Here is a 14,611-nt window from a genome sequence, read left to right on the forward strand (position 1 = left end):
TCAAAGTGAAGTTCTCGGAGGTGTTCTCCAAGCTTTGGAAACACGTATAAACTGGGTGGGACGAAGTCGGGGCTGTGTGGAGGATGATCTACGACAGTGAACCCAAGGCGTCGGACTATTGCAGATGTCGCAGCGCCCGTGTGTGGCCTGGCGTTGTCATGCTGAAGAAGAGGATGATCGATGTGTAGACGAACTCTTCAGATTTATGAGCTGTTTCTTACAAGCCGCCATGTTACACGCTGCAATTCGGAGCCCTCTAGCGGCAGGAGGTTGCAACTTTTGTCACCGAAGCGGTAATGTCGACCAAGTAATATGCATGATATGTAATATCTCAAACCTCATTGAGAACAGAATAAAATGTTCGGGCGTGTTAACTTTCAGCAGCCCCTCAAACGTGTAATTTGTGTATAAGAGTACAATATGTTATCCGGAGTCGTCTACTGTTGGCCGTTAAAAGTGCAACACGAGGAAGGACATCATATGACGAAATTTATTGTGTATGCACAGTACGGTAGTAAGATCACACTATTTGTAGGTGATCTGGGGATTTATGGGTGCCAAATTAGGTTCAAGATATAAGTATATCCCAAGATCTGTCTGTAGCTGGTTTGGCAGATAGTTTTAAACTTCCCTGCGCATACAGAGCGGTCAGAAACAGTCTGGAAAGCTTGTAAGGGTGTAGCAAAAATGGCTCGGAGCACTATGGGACTTAACTTCTCAGGTCACCAGTTCCCTAGAACTTAGAACTACTTAAATCTAAGTAACCTAAGGACATCACACACATTCATGCCCGAGGCAGGATTCGAGCCTGCGATCGTAGCGGTCGCGAGGTTCCAGACTGAAGCGCCTAGAACCGCTCGGCCATACTGGCTGGCGTGAAATTAGGTAAAAAACAAAATCCCAACTCTTGCAACAATAACCACTCCACCCCGGTTGGGCACCGAGTCGAGCTGAGCTTGGATAACTGATACAACTCTCGATGCTACTTAAAATGGGTGACAGAGTTCATCATTCGTAGCAGTTGGCTATTGTGAAGTGCCAATGTCTCGACAATCCATGACCAGATGGGTGAGAGAAATGACGAACATACTGGCCAGGGCAACAGCTGGACACCCGTTGCATCGAGGTAGATCAAGACAGCATGGGTCTTGCGTTACATTGTTGAAAGGTAACGCCACAGAGACCTCGCTGATAAATCAAAGCTACCAGCCTTAGATAGTCGGAAATATAATTCGTACTGTCCTAGTTACCGGCTATGGGGTGACTGTTCTGTGTATCCAGTGGTACACCATGCGATCACACTAGATGGTGGGATCTTAACACGATGACGAATGCAATCTGACAACGTTCATTCTACCTGGGGCTCTCACATACCGATATGTCTATGCTGGTGCGGTACTCAGAACTTGGGCTCGTGTGAATAGGAGATAGGATGCCACTACATCGTCCAGTGTTGTCTTTGGGTGACCCACTATTGGCGCGCCGATTTTTGTTGCAGCGTCAAGGAAAGACGCAACTATTGCCGGCGTGCTGATAGCCCGTGTGCTTCATAGGTCATCGCACTGTTTGTGTGGATGTCTTGCTGCAAACAAGACCATTCCAGATTCAAGTTGCATGGCTTGGCTGTAGGACCCTGCACAACTGAATGAACAAAACACTATCTGAACAAAAGCATCTGGACACCCCTATGGAATGCGGAATTGATCACCATATGACTCGAGAAATGGTCCCAACAGTATAAAAGAAGACTGGGGGTATTGTGTTATCAGTAGAGACGCAGTAACAGCAGAATGGGTCAGCCCCAAGATAGCTCAAGGACTTCAAAATTTGGCTAGTCATTGGGAGTCACCTGGGTAACACATATCAGGGAAATTGCACTCCTCCACAGTTCGACTGATGGTGAAGCGAGTGTTAAGTGGAAACGCGAAGAAACAACCGCAGCTAAATTAAACAGGATATACCCCAAGCACTGATGGACAGGGACCAACGAGCATTGAGGAGTGTGGCTGTAAGAAATCGCACGAAATGAACGCCACTATTGGACAGCGAATGACTCGAAATGTGGTGATCCAGTGGAAGGGTTTGGGTTTGGAGAAAGCCTGGAAAACGTTATCTGCCGTCTACATCTACAGTTACCTGGCTACTCTGCAAATCGCACTTAAGTGCCTAATTCTCTATTATTCCACTTTTGAACACCGTGTGGAAGAAACCAACACCTATATCTTTCCGTGCAAGCTCTGATTTCCCTTATTTTATTATGATGATCGTTCCTCCCTATGTATGTCGCTGTCAACAAAATATTTTCCCTTTCGGTGGATAAAGTTGGTGACTGAAATTTCGTGAGACGTTCCCCCGGAAACGAGAAAGGCCTTTGTTTTAATGACATCCACCACGAACCCTGCATCATGTCCGTGACACTATCTCCCCTACATCTCGATAATACAAAACGTGCTGCCCTTCTTTGAACTTTCTCGATGTACTCCGTTTATCCTATTTGGTAAGGATCCCACACCACGCTGCATTACTCCAAAAGGGGAAGGACAGGCGTGGTGTAGGAAGTCTCTTTAGTGGATCTGTTGCATCTTATAAGTATCCTGTCAATACAACGCAGTCTTTGGTTTGCCTTCCCCACAACGTTTTCTATTGGTTCTTTCTTGTCTGTTATCAACAGTGATGTACAGAGAAGCGTTTTTTGTCGTTAGGATATAATGCCCTTATTATGCTTCAGTGAACGCTAAATGTGTAATGATATGAACACATTTTACAACATTGTGTATTGCGTTCAGTAGAGGAACACTTCAAAGAAAATGCTACTTTGTGTCAGCAAGACAGTGCACCCTATCTTAAATCAGCATCGGTGTGGCAATTTTTTGTAGACAACAACATTCATGAAACAGACTAGCATGTCCATAGTCCCGACTTTTAAGACTCCACCCTCCAGAATCATCACCTCCCCTGGTTTCAGTTCTTGCGGAAGAACGGGCAGTCATTTCTCCACAGAGATTCTGGAACCTCACCGAAAGTATCTCCAGCCAGAGTTGAAAACATCATAAAGTCGATAATGTGCACTAACAGGTGTCCGGATAGTTTCGACCAAATAGTGTATGCCAGTGCTATTGAAAACTAGTTGTGTGGATCCTCTGAGATCCTGTATGGTGGTGAGTATGGCCCTCATGAACCCATCGATTCCATATCCGTATGTCAGTGGTGGGACAGTGACCAATGAGCAAACGGTACTGCAGAACGATAAACCAATGTCGATAGGCCATGATCATGCTGCCGTCGAATTCCGACATGTGCTGGTGCAGATTTATGCTTCTTACAGGAGGCATAATTCTATTTTCTCATTCAAGAGCGGTATCTTACTGAGAAACCTACTACGTCATCCTTACGTGTGAACAATATGTAAATGGCGTTAAACTTATTTACTTCGTACGATTTCATTGAAACGCTAATCATTTGCTTATCCAAGTATGTAGTACACTTCACGATAGTGTGGCGTTTGTCACAAGCCGTCTTCATGGTTTTCAGTTTTAATGAGCCGCAGAACGGATAGTATCGTTTCTACCGAGCGAATTGCGTAAGACAGGGGTTCTGAGGTATTTGGGCGTGCGAATGGCCCTGCTGGTTGGCAGAGGAGCTTCCGGGAGTCCTCCCACATGGGCCGGCACCGCTTGGCGGGCAGATCAATATGTGAGCGGGCCCTCTTGGCCCTGCTCTGTGGTTCGCGAGTGACAATGAGAGTCCTCGTTTGCCGGGTATTGGCCGGACGCATCTGGCCGCCTCCCAATTGATCGTCCAGAGGCCTCAGTCGTAAAAAAGCTTTCCTGTACCCGTCCTTGATCAGACTGCTCTCAAACTACTGGGTGAAACGAGAGTTGCGAAACTGAAGGCTGACGTGCTGACAGTCGTAAAAGCTCAGAGTAATTTGGGTTTTACTGCAAAAAGGGAGGTGTAGATAGGGTTTGCGAAAACGAAAGTTCTCACAAGTACTAGCCATCCGTTCTTGCTTTAGTGATTCCGAATACTCTCGACCTCTTGTATCTACCGGTGACTCATCAGTCGTTTATCTGTCGCAAAAGAGCAAAGAGGCCATATGGAGTTGTGGATTTTGAGACCATGAGGGGTAGTTTCAGCCTCCTAACCAGCAATGGTCTCCCTCACCCGCGGCCAATGGGGCCTCTCCTCAAGGAGTCGTATCTTTGGTGTTCCTGCTGAGCGTAGGTAACTGTTATGGTGTGTGTAGAGTCGTGTCATGTTTCGGGTCGTACGGCGAGGACAGAATGGAGTGCGTGAAACCACTGCACAGTCTGCATAACTGTGTAGCTCCAAACGGCCACCTAGCTTATCAGAGGAATCATCATTCACAGTGTCGCACATCACTCCATGAGGCAGTGCAGTGAGGTTTCGAATTTAAACCAGGACATTGGAGCAATGTCTGGTGCTCAGGAACTTCACATGGTCATCTCTCCACCCTCTGTGTACTCCGTCTTCAGGCCGCAAGTGGCCCATCGGAACTATACGACCGCCGTGTCATCCTCAGCTGAGAATGCGGATAGGAGGGGCGTGTGGTCAGCACACCGCTCTCCCGGTCGTTATGATAGTTTTCTTTGACCGGAGCCGCTACCATTCGGTCGAGAAACTCCCTCAATTGGCATCACGAAGTTGAGTGCATCCCGAAAAATGACAACAGCACATCGCGGCCAGGATGGTCACCCATCCAAGTAACGGCCACGCCCGACAGCGCTTAACTTCGGTGATCTGACGGGTACCGGTGTATCCACTGCGGCAAGGCCGTTGCCTCATCACCCTCTGTCTGCCAGATACTGGTGGGGAACGGAAGTTACCTCCTACTCGAGCACCACGCACAGGTGCGCCTTAGCGACCCTGTCTACGGAGGCAGCTCTTACCTGCTGTGTTAACGTCGTACAGGGAATTTTATGGTTGCAAGATGAATGTACAACCGTATGACAGAGTTGACTGATTGAATACTGAGATGGAATGAAATTCATCCAGACGCTGCTGCCGTATCTACACAGTGCAGGAGCTTTGAGGGCGTGTAACAGTAGCTGTCACCTGCTCTAGGTGAGCTGTCGAATGAATGTGTAGTGATGCCTGGTTCCTGAAAGACTCAAGCGTGTGCATTACACCTGTGTGATAGTGAAGCAAATACGACATTTACAATATTCTGGCGTTACAAGGACCTATATCTACAGTAACTTTGGATCCATAACAGACGCACACTCTGTCTCAAGACGGATACTAAGGAGACTAGTAGTACGTACCTCCGCCTAATGTATACTGACAAAGGCTGGGGACAGAGCCTACAGAGCTTAGGACGTCAGTCTTTGCCATTTTACTGTGGCTGAAAGTTCTGTTTCTATATGCTGTGTACCTTCTGATGTAAACCAAGTAGATGCTGCCATCAAACAAACGGTATTCCTACTTCTTAATCTTTTTCCTGGCTTTATCTCGTGTATTCATTGGGTCAGTATGAAAATCTGGGTTTGGCAGTGTTAATTGTAGTGAGTGGCCTGATAGTTATCCTGTAGCCACTCCTTCGACCCTCCAGGACGGAATTTGTTTATCTCATCTGTCCGTCAACTGTTCTACTTTTTATTTCACGTGAAAATGTGAGAATGTTGTCTAAATGTTTGCAAATAGTCAAACTGAAGCGGAGCGCGGGAACCAGTGCGGTCTTCACCTAGCTGGATGTGGAAAACCGCCTCAACACCACATCCAAGATGGCTGGCACACTAGCCCTCGTAGTAATTTGCCGGGTGCATTCGACTCGGAGCCGGCGCACCTACCTGAATGCCGGAAATTCTGTGCAAGCGCTTATGTATGCTCGAGCAGATCAAACGGCGTGTCTGTTTGAATGTCTCAAACCAACCTTCCAACACGTCCACACCTATTTCGGCTGGCATAGCACCACCCAATACAATGAGAGTAGTTTCTGTTGAGAGCGAAAGGAAGAAACAAATAAAAGACGGAAGGCTTCTACTTATATGTTAATCTACACTCCTGGAAATTGAAATAAGAACACCGTGAATTCATTGTCCCAGGAAGGGGAAACTTTATTGACACATTCCTGGGGTCAGATACATCACATGATCACACTGACAGAACCACAGGCACATAGACACAGGCAACAGAGCATGCACAATGTCGGCACTAGTACAGTGTATATCCACCTTTCGCAGCAATGCAGGCTGCTATTCTACCATGGAGACGATTGTAGAGATGCTGGATGTAGTCCTGTGGAACGGCTTGCCATGCCATTTCCACCTGGCGCCTCAGTTGGACCAGCGTTCGTGCTGGACGTGCAGACCGCGTGAGACGACGCTTCATCCAGTCCCAAACATGCTCAATGGGGGACAGATCCGGAGATCTTGCTGGCCAGGGTAGTTGACTTACACCTTCTAGAGCACGTTGGGTGGCACGGGATACATGCGGACGTGCATTGTCCTGTTGGTACAGCAAGTTCCCTTGCCGGTCTAGGAATGGTAGAACGATGGGTTCGATGACGGTTTGGATGTACCGTGCACTATTCAGTGTCCCCTCGACGATCACCAGTGGTGTACGGCCAGTGTAGGAGATCGCTCCCCACACCATGATGCCGGGTGTTGGCCCTATGTGCCTCGGTCGTATGCAGTCCTGATTGTGGCGCTCACCTGCACGGCGCCAAACACGCATATGACCATCATTGGCACCAAGGCAGAAGCGACTCTCATCACTGAAGACGACACGTCTCCATTCGTCCCTCCATTCACGCCTGTCGCGACACCACTGGAGGCGGGCTGCACGATGTTGGGGCGTGAGCGGAAGACGGCCTAACGGTGTGCGGGCCCGTAGCCCAGCTTCATGGAGACGGTTGCGAATGGTCCTCGCCGATACCCCAGGAGCAACAGTGTCCCTAATTTGCTGGGAAGTGGCGGTGCAGTCCCCTACGGCACTGCGTAGGATCCTACGGTCTTGGCGTGCATCCGTGCGTCGCTGCGGTCCGGTCCCAGGTCGACGGGCACGTGCAGCTTCCGCCGACCACTGGCGACAACATCGATGTACTGTGGAGACCTCACGCCCCACGTGTTGAGCAATTCGGCGGTATGTCCACCCGGCCTCCCGCATGCCCACTATACGCCCTCGCTCAAAGTCCGTCAACTGCACATACGGTTCACGTCCACGCTGTCGCGGCATGCTACCAGTGTTAAAGACTGCGATGGATCTCCGTATGCCACGGCAAACTGGCTGACACTGACGGCGGCGGTGCACAAATGCTGCGCAGCTAGCGCTATTCGACGGCCAACACCGCGGTTCCTGGTGTGTCCGCTGTGCCGTGCGTGTGATCATTGCTTGTACAGCCCTCTCGCAGTGTCCGGAGCAAGTATGGTGGGTCTGACACACCGGTGTCAATGTGTTCTTTTTTCCATTTCCAGGAGTGTATTTCATTCAGGATACGCAAGAAATAATTTTGAAGGACAAAACCACTGAAAGGAAATGAAAAGGTGTAAAAAGAGTTGAGAATCTGACATTTTTCGATCCAAAATATGTGACCTCGTCACCATGCACAATTTTCTATACGAAAAAGTTTTAACGGACTTGGCACTGTAAACTACCAGTACAAGGTGAACCGAGAGGGATGGGAGATCCCACGTGAAGGAGAAAACTTTATATACTGTGGTGGAGAACAACAGTAGTCTTAACATCTCTTGATGCGTATGTAAATAGGACAACCTACAGGAAAGAGAATGCACTGATAGCAGTAATAATGTTCACAATTTTGCCCAATACTATGTTGGTATTTTGTAATATAGATACGACACATCAGTATCATTGGTTTATAGTTTCACGTATCTAAATCGAAAGTTTTTCTTTTTTTCCGGGTGGAATAACTTTTGTCGCTGTAGTGCTGATGTGTAACTGATTTTAGGCTACATTGTTGTGTCGGTGTCGACCGCGAGACTGCGAAATCTGACGCCATCGTATAGCTTACACCTCTTGAATATACCGAGTCTAATGCAGAGCATAAGGTCTCTGTTCGGTAGACACTATCGAGATCATTGCCATGAGACGCTGCTGGGATCCAGTCTAACGCCACGGCACACCAATCTGATGACAGCGAACTGTACGTGCACTTTCTCTTGCACCTGTGAGAAAATTACCGATGGCAAATATTTTTGTCGTCCCCAGAATTTGAACCAGTGACTTCCTTGTTGAATTCCAGCGCGTTAGCATTCACTTTCGAACTCGACCGCAGAAGCGGATTTCATATTGGTAACACAATGATCTCGTTAATTGCAACTCAATCTGTTCTAGTAGTGGTGCAAACGCGTTAATAGCAACATGATAAAGAACACTGTGAATATATATATATTTATTGATGTTGCTGTCAGCATCAGAAGATTTACGTTATTCGTACGTAGGTCAGTCCGTGCTTTGACTCCAAAGGGAAATTTGAAGCACACTTAATTTTGGTTAAGGTAAGGTTGTTTCAAAATAATATCAAGAAACTTAGAGATATTGTGAGGAATGTCTAGTGAGAAATTCTGGGACAGTAAACCACGTCTACAAACCTCATGCAACGGCGGTTTTAATCATCAAGGTCATAGCAACCAGTGCCTAGCGCCAGGAAATCTTAGTCACCTCGACATACACGTTTAGATATATTTGAATAGTGTTATTTTTGAAACGTCAACAGTCTGACCAAGGCTTATTTGGAATACAGCGCTTGGAGACGTCTGCAGTATGTTAAACATCTTGTAACTAGTGTGTATATGAATAATACACAGTTATCATGCATCCTTTTTAGAGGAGCCTTTTCGATAACAAGCCTGATAAGTTTGCTTATTTCCAGTTAGATCAACTACTTACATGCTTTCTGTCTAACCTTCTAAGTAATTGCGTTTTCTTTTATCACATTTCAGTATATTCATACCTTTCCCTTTTCACCAACGAAATTTCTCGAATTCCTGAAATCTTTATTTGCATTTACTAAGCTCGATTGATTGTGACGATGTTCAGTAGTCAAGATAGCAATATGTATTACAGAATACTGTAGAATATTGATAGATTGCATTTTCATTCAGAAGAACCGATGGAAAAAAACCATTAATACCTATGTTGACAGTCCTAACCTTGGCAGCAACTATGGTTCTAACGTATCTGGCCATTGTGACGAACTGAGCTTGGAAGACAGATACTGCTACGACACTCCATGGTGCTTTAACCCTATGCCAGAATTTATCAGTGATATTTGCTGGTGAATGATGGCTTGCCAGTCTTTTCGCAACCCATGGCCGGGTTGGTGAGAGATGTAGAGAACGTGATGGCTATGGTAACAGTCGAAGATCCTGTTTATTGAGGTAGTTCGCTACAGCAGGAGTAACATGTAGTGTTAAACTATATTACTGAAAGATAAAATCACGTGACATCGAAGATAGGGCACTGTTATTGGCTTAACACATCTCAAACGTAATGCCTTATTTTCAAATTACCGACACTGCAAACAAGCAATGATCGTGTTGTGTACTCAATGGCTCCCTCTTACAACACGCCAGGTGTTGAACCGAATGACAATGACCACTGTAGTCTGCCTCCACATATGGATACGTCCATAGTGACGTTATACGCAGAATCGGGACTCGATTGAAAAGTGGATGTGGTGCCAATGCTGAGTCCAGTGCCGTCGTTGGCCACACCTCTGTTTGCGATGCCTCTGCCACCACATCAACGGATGATGCAACAGCGGTTCCCATGCTGACAGTCAGTGGTGTTTAAGACCTCGTCGCAGTGTCTTAAGGATGCTTGTCTTGCCGCAAACAAGCTCATTTCGTGTTTCAAGCTACGTGACGTGGCTGTGGGATTCTGCACGGCCGAGAGAACGATGTGTACGCCTTTTACGCTCGTAGGTCGCTGGTCGCACTCGGCCGTTGAGATCCTGCGTGCCGTTGAGTGTGGCTCCCCTGAACTCCTTGACTTCATGTTCGTACGACAATGGTGGGATTCCGAACAACACGAGTAGCGTTACAGCGGAAAGACGAACCACAGTCTCATTAAGCCGTAATCTACTGCTGTCGAATTTCGAATCGTTGTGGTTAGTCACCGTATTATAAACTGTTAATATTAAAATCTAATATCTGATCGAAAGACCTGCTGTGTAATCTTTGTTCATAGACTGTGTTTGTTTTAACTTTACAGAACTAATATCTCGAAAACGCCGCATCGTACGAAAAAAATGTTCTAGGTGAAAAGTTTATATTAGTTAATCTGCCTGCGCTACAACTGTCCACTCCTAACCACCCCTCCAGCGTGGACGGACTCAACTTTGTATTATCAAATGGAAACCCTCCATTTTTATTGAATATTCGGTTTCTAAAACAAAAAATACCTACGGTCTGCTCAAACCACTGTTTCCCATTCTTGGAAGATGGCGCTCCAATCGACAAATCTCAAGTGTGCCTGTTTTCACAATTAACAACCGAGGCATTTAATTCTACATTTGATTTACCAGTAGTGCATAAATGTAAACCTTTGTGTTCTAACTAACCTTTGTTTTTGTAAGAGCTTGTCCATTATAATTATCCGGGCTGTTATGGCATGGTCGGTTGATGAATTATGTGTCGATTCCCAACGTTTCGTCTTCGACTGCGGGAGACATCTTCAAGGGGGTCCGTAACTCAATGGAAGGTCCAACACACCCACTGGCTCGCTACTGACTGCCGCTAAATTCCGTGTCCGCGCGCTCCCACGCCGCGGCGTGACGCCACGTGTTTTGAAAACGTCAGTGCAATTGGCCGCTGTCCGTCGCCATCGATCGCCGTTGCCATCACCCAGTGGTGGGCGGGTGGTACACATCTTCTTTAACACCGGCATCCATATGCCGTTTAATTTCACACCCTCCTCCTTACGGTTGAAATTATTAGGGTGTTTAGCGATTTCGATTGCCTCCCTGTAGAGCCTTTCGTAATATCCGCTTGTGGCCGCTAGTACTCGCGTCTCCTCGAAACGAATATTGTGGTTCCCTGGCTGGAAAGCATGCTCCGCAACAGCTGATCGTTGCGTTTCTCCTCTTCTGCAATTTCCCTGATGCTCTTCCAAACGTTTAGAAACAGTTCTTTTAGTGGTACCCACATAAACATCACCACAGCTGCATGGGATCCTATACACTCCAGTTTTCCAGTGGTTTTCGAGCGTCCTTGGCAGGCTTAAGGTATTCCTGTATCTTCCTGGTGGACTTGTAAATTACGGTAATATTCCGCTTCGTCAAGATCCTCCCTATTCTTTCCGTTACATTTTTAACAAACGGCAGGAAAACCTTAGATTTTGCAGTAGCCTGTACGTCAGTATGATTTCTGCGTGAGTGCCTCAACGCACGTTTTATTTCGGCGGACGAATATCCGTTCTTCATTAGTGCATTGTGGAGATGTTCCATCTCAGCGTCGAGCAACTCAGGTTCACAAATATTTCTAGCTCTGTCCGCTAACGTCTTGATAACACCCCGCTTCTGTTGTTGGTGGTGGTTCGAATCCCGGTGCAAATAACGGTCCGTGTGCATGGGTTTGCGGTACACTGAGTGGCCCAAACTACCATTTTCGTTTCTAAAAACAAGCACATCGAGGAAATGTAACTTGCCGTCTACCTCCTCCTCCATTGTAAACTGAATTCTCGAGTTTATACTGTTCAGATGGTCGTGGAACCGGCTTAGTTCCTCCCTACCATGTCTCCACAGCACAAACGTGTCATCCACGTAAACCATACATTTGGTTTTTTGCTGGCAGTACCTAAGGCCTGTTCTTCGAATTTCTCCATAAAGAAGTTTGCAATTACGGGACTTAGGGGGCTTCTCATAGCCACGCCATGCGTTTGCTCATAAAACTGTTCATTCCACTTCAAGTATGTGGTCGTCCAACAACACTTAAACAGTTCTGAAATATCGGCAGGAAAAATTCGATCCAGCTGTTCCAATACATCATTAAGTGGAACCATGGTAAACAGCGATGCCACATCGAAGCTGACCGATATGTGCTCCGGCTGGACCACTATGCCATTCAATCTGCTGATGAAATGTGTCGAATTCTTTATATAAGAGTCCGAACGGCCCACATGTGGTTTTAGCAGCGTAGTCAAAAACTTGGCTAACGAGTAGGTGGGCGAACCAATGGCACTTAGTATCGGTCTTAACGGCACATTTTCTTTATGAATTTTGGGCAATCCATAAAGCCTCGGTGGTAGCGCAACCGAATTGCAGAGAACTTTCTGTACACTCTCTTCAATGGAGGAATTTTTTATTAACCGCGACACAGTTCTGAGAACGCTGTTAGTGGGGTCCTTATTCAGCTTCCTATATGCTTGCGGATCCAGCAGATCAGTAATTTTACTCCGATAGTCGGCCACATCCATAACCACCGTTGCGCTTCCTTTGTCAGCTGGGAGAACCAAAATACTATCGTCGTCATTCAGGAGTTTTAAAGCTCTTCTCTCACCCACAGTTATATTATTTTTCGGCGGTTTTGCATTGGCTAATATTCTTACTGTTTCTATACGGATTTCTTCAGCTGTTACAGAATCCACACTGCGAATTCCTGCTTCTACACTGGCTATAATTTTTTCCGTGGGCACAAAACGCGGACTAACTGTGCAGCGGTGACTGGGATAAAATTGATAGACTACTGCATGGTACAATGGTGAAGCGTATGTTGACAACGTCTAGTAGACAGAAGAAGAAGTTTGATAATTTGCTACCTAATCAAACTGTTCGGCATTTAGACGTTTCCCGGACCGTTATCAATTTGCCCAAACGTTCGTTATCTGACGATGAGACATCTGTGCTTGCCAAGGGAGGAAATTTTGCTGTTAGTCTGCGTTTTGTGCCCACTGAAGAAGTTATAGCCAGTGTAGAAGCAGGAATTCGCAGTGTGGATTCTCACTGCGATTCTCACTCACTCACAGTTACTACGTGTGGGATTATTTTTAACCGGGAGAATAAGATCTCTTCAGAAAATTTGTATCTTTTATTGCCTATTTCCTGATAACTTTCTCTTTCGCGTGGCCTAAAATTATGTAGGAAATATAAAACAAATAAAAACAAGAGACGAGGAAGACAGTATACATTTCTTCAATCCTTAGGTTCCAGCATTTTTTTGTTCTTTCTAAACTTCCTCCAGCCTTATACAGAGTGCTTATCTTTTCGAAAAAGTATCATTACTTCGTCAAAGTTCGTTAAACATTTTTCTACATGAAAAATCAAAACATCCTTGTCTAATGCTTCAAAAGCTGTTAATACGAATAGTACCCAAGACTTATGTGGTTTCTCGACTTGATTATGTCTATTTTGTCACTGTCTGCCAGATAAAACGAAGTAGGCTTTCTAATATTGCAAGAACTGTATGTAAAACACGCCAAACAAACGAGACTGTTTTGGCACAAATGGTTATTTTTATCCACCTCATTTACATAAATAACACGACAGAATATAAATCATGTAGTACTAATATGAAATGCCAGTTAGGTCTACTACAAGCGAAACGTTTTGTGTTAGGAAACAGTTTCACATTTCATTCATATGTTCCAGGTTCCCAAGCATGAGATCGAAAAGCAGTAGTACAAAATTTTTATATAAATCTGAAATTGTCATATTCGTCCATATAATCTGTGTGATGTCCCCGTTTCTTCTTTTTCCTTGTTCTAACAAACAATTCAGTCGTCACTAATTCTGTAAGTACTCCTGCCATTCTCAAAACTTATTCTCCGGTTAACTTCACTAACCCTGCCAGAATCACCGGTTTAGTTACCCCGCCTTTATTCTCTGGTTAGGCGTTATTGAGTGTTCGTACAATGCGTTTTCCGAGCTATTCCGAGAATACAATTTAAGCGGCTGCTAACCAAAAACTGTACAACTGGTCCATTGTGTTGTTGCTATCTGGCAAAAAGCTTCTGTTAAAATTTCATTTTCTTGGATACACCGGGAAGATAATATACGTTCTTTCTCACCTGTTATTCCTGTGAATCGTTTAGTTCCACTCCGGTAGTCTAAATCTATGAATTTCGCTAATAATTAAAACAACGCTGATCATTCGCACACAAAATCAACCACATAAACAGCGATTGGCATTCATCCGTTCGGGTTTATTCGGCTTAGCTCATATAGCTCCGTCTCCTTTTGTCTACGGGGAAGTTTTTTATTTTTATTTTTTTTTTGCGACGGGGATTCTTGGAGCAGGGATATAACGTACACTAAGCACGGATCCAAAACTCATTTTGTGATTCGTTCAGAAAGCAACTCAGAATGTGTTCAAAAATGTTGAAAAACCAATAGAGAAGCGTTTCAAAACAATATGAGTAATCGATAGACCAACAAACGCTGGATGCTAGACGCTTTGTAAAACAAGATTTTCTTCTTCAAGCATATAACTTTGGCACCCCATAAAATTGCCCCCCGGGGCAGATACCCCAGTTTGCTGCTCCCCCCGCCCCCCTTCCCTCCCACACCGACACGCTCCCCACTTAGATCCGGGCTTGTTTGCACGTGGTTCGACCATCTTCAAGATGGCCGAGAAGACGACGAAGATAACTCACTACCGGAACACCAGTCAATATCAAAAACAGATGTGTT

At 45.6% G+C, this 14,611-nt stretch overlaps 1 protein-coding gene and 1 pseudogene across 1 annotated transcript in view; both read right to left on the bottom strand.

Annotated features, from left to right (window-relative positions):
- LOC126187694 (G-protein coupled receptor 52-like) overlaps window positions 1–14,611 on the bottom strand; it is a 163,433-nt gene that overhangs the window by 124,145 nt on the left and 24,677 nt on the right. The gene's annotated exons all lie outside the window — the stretch shown is intronic.
- LOC126189424 (5S ribosomal RNA) lies at window positions 4,685–4,802 on the bottom strand (annotated as a pseudogene).

The sequence above is a fragment of the Schistocerca cancellata genome, chromosome 5, assembly GCF_023864275.1.
Source record: "Schistocerca cancellata isolate TAMUIC-IGC-003103 chromosome 5, iqSchCanc2.1, whole genome shotgun sequence".
NCBI classification, from domain to species: domain Eukaryota; kingdom Metazoa; phylum Arthropoda; class Insecta; order Orthoptera; family Acrididae; genus Schistocerca; species Schistocerca cancellata.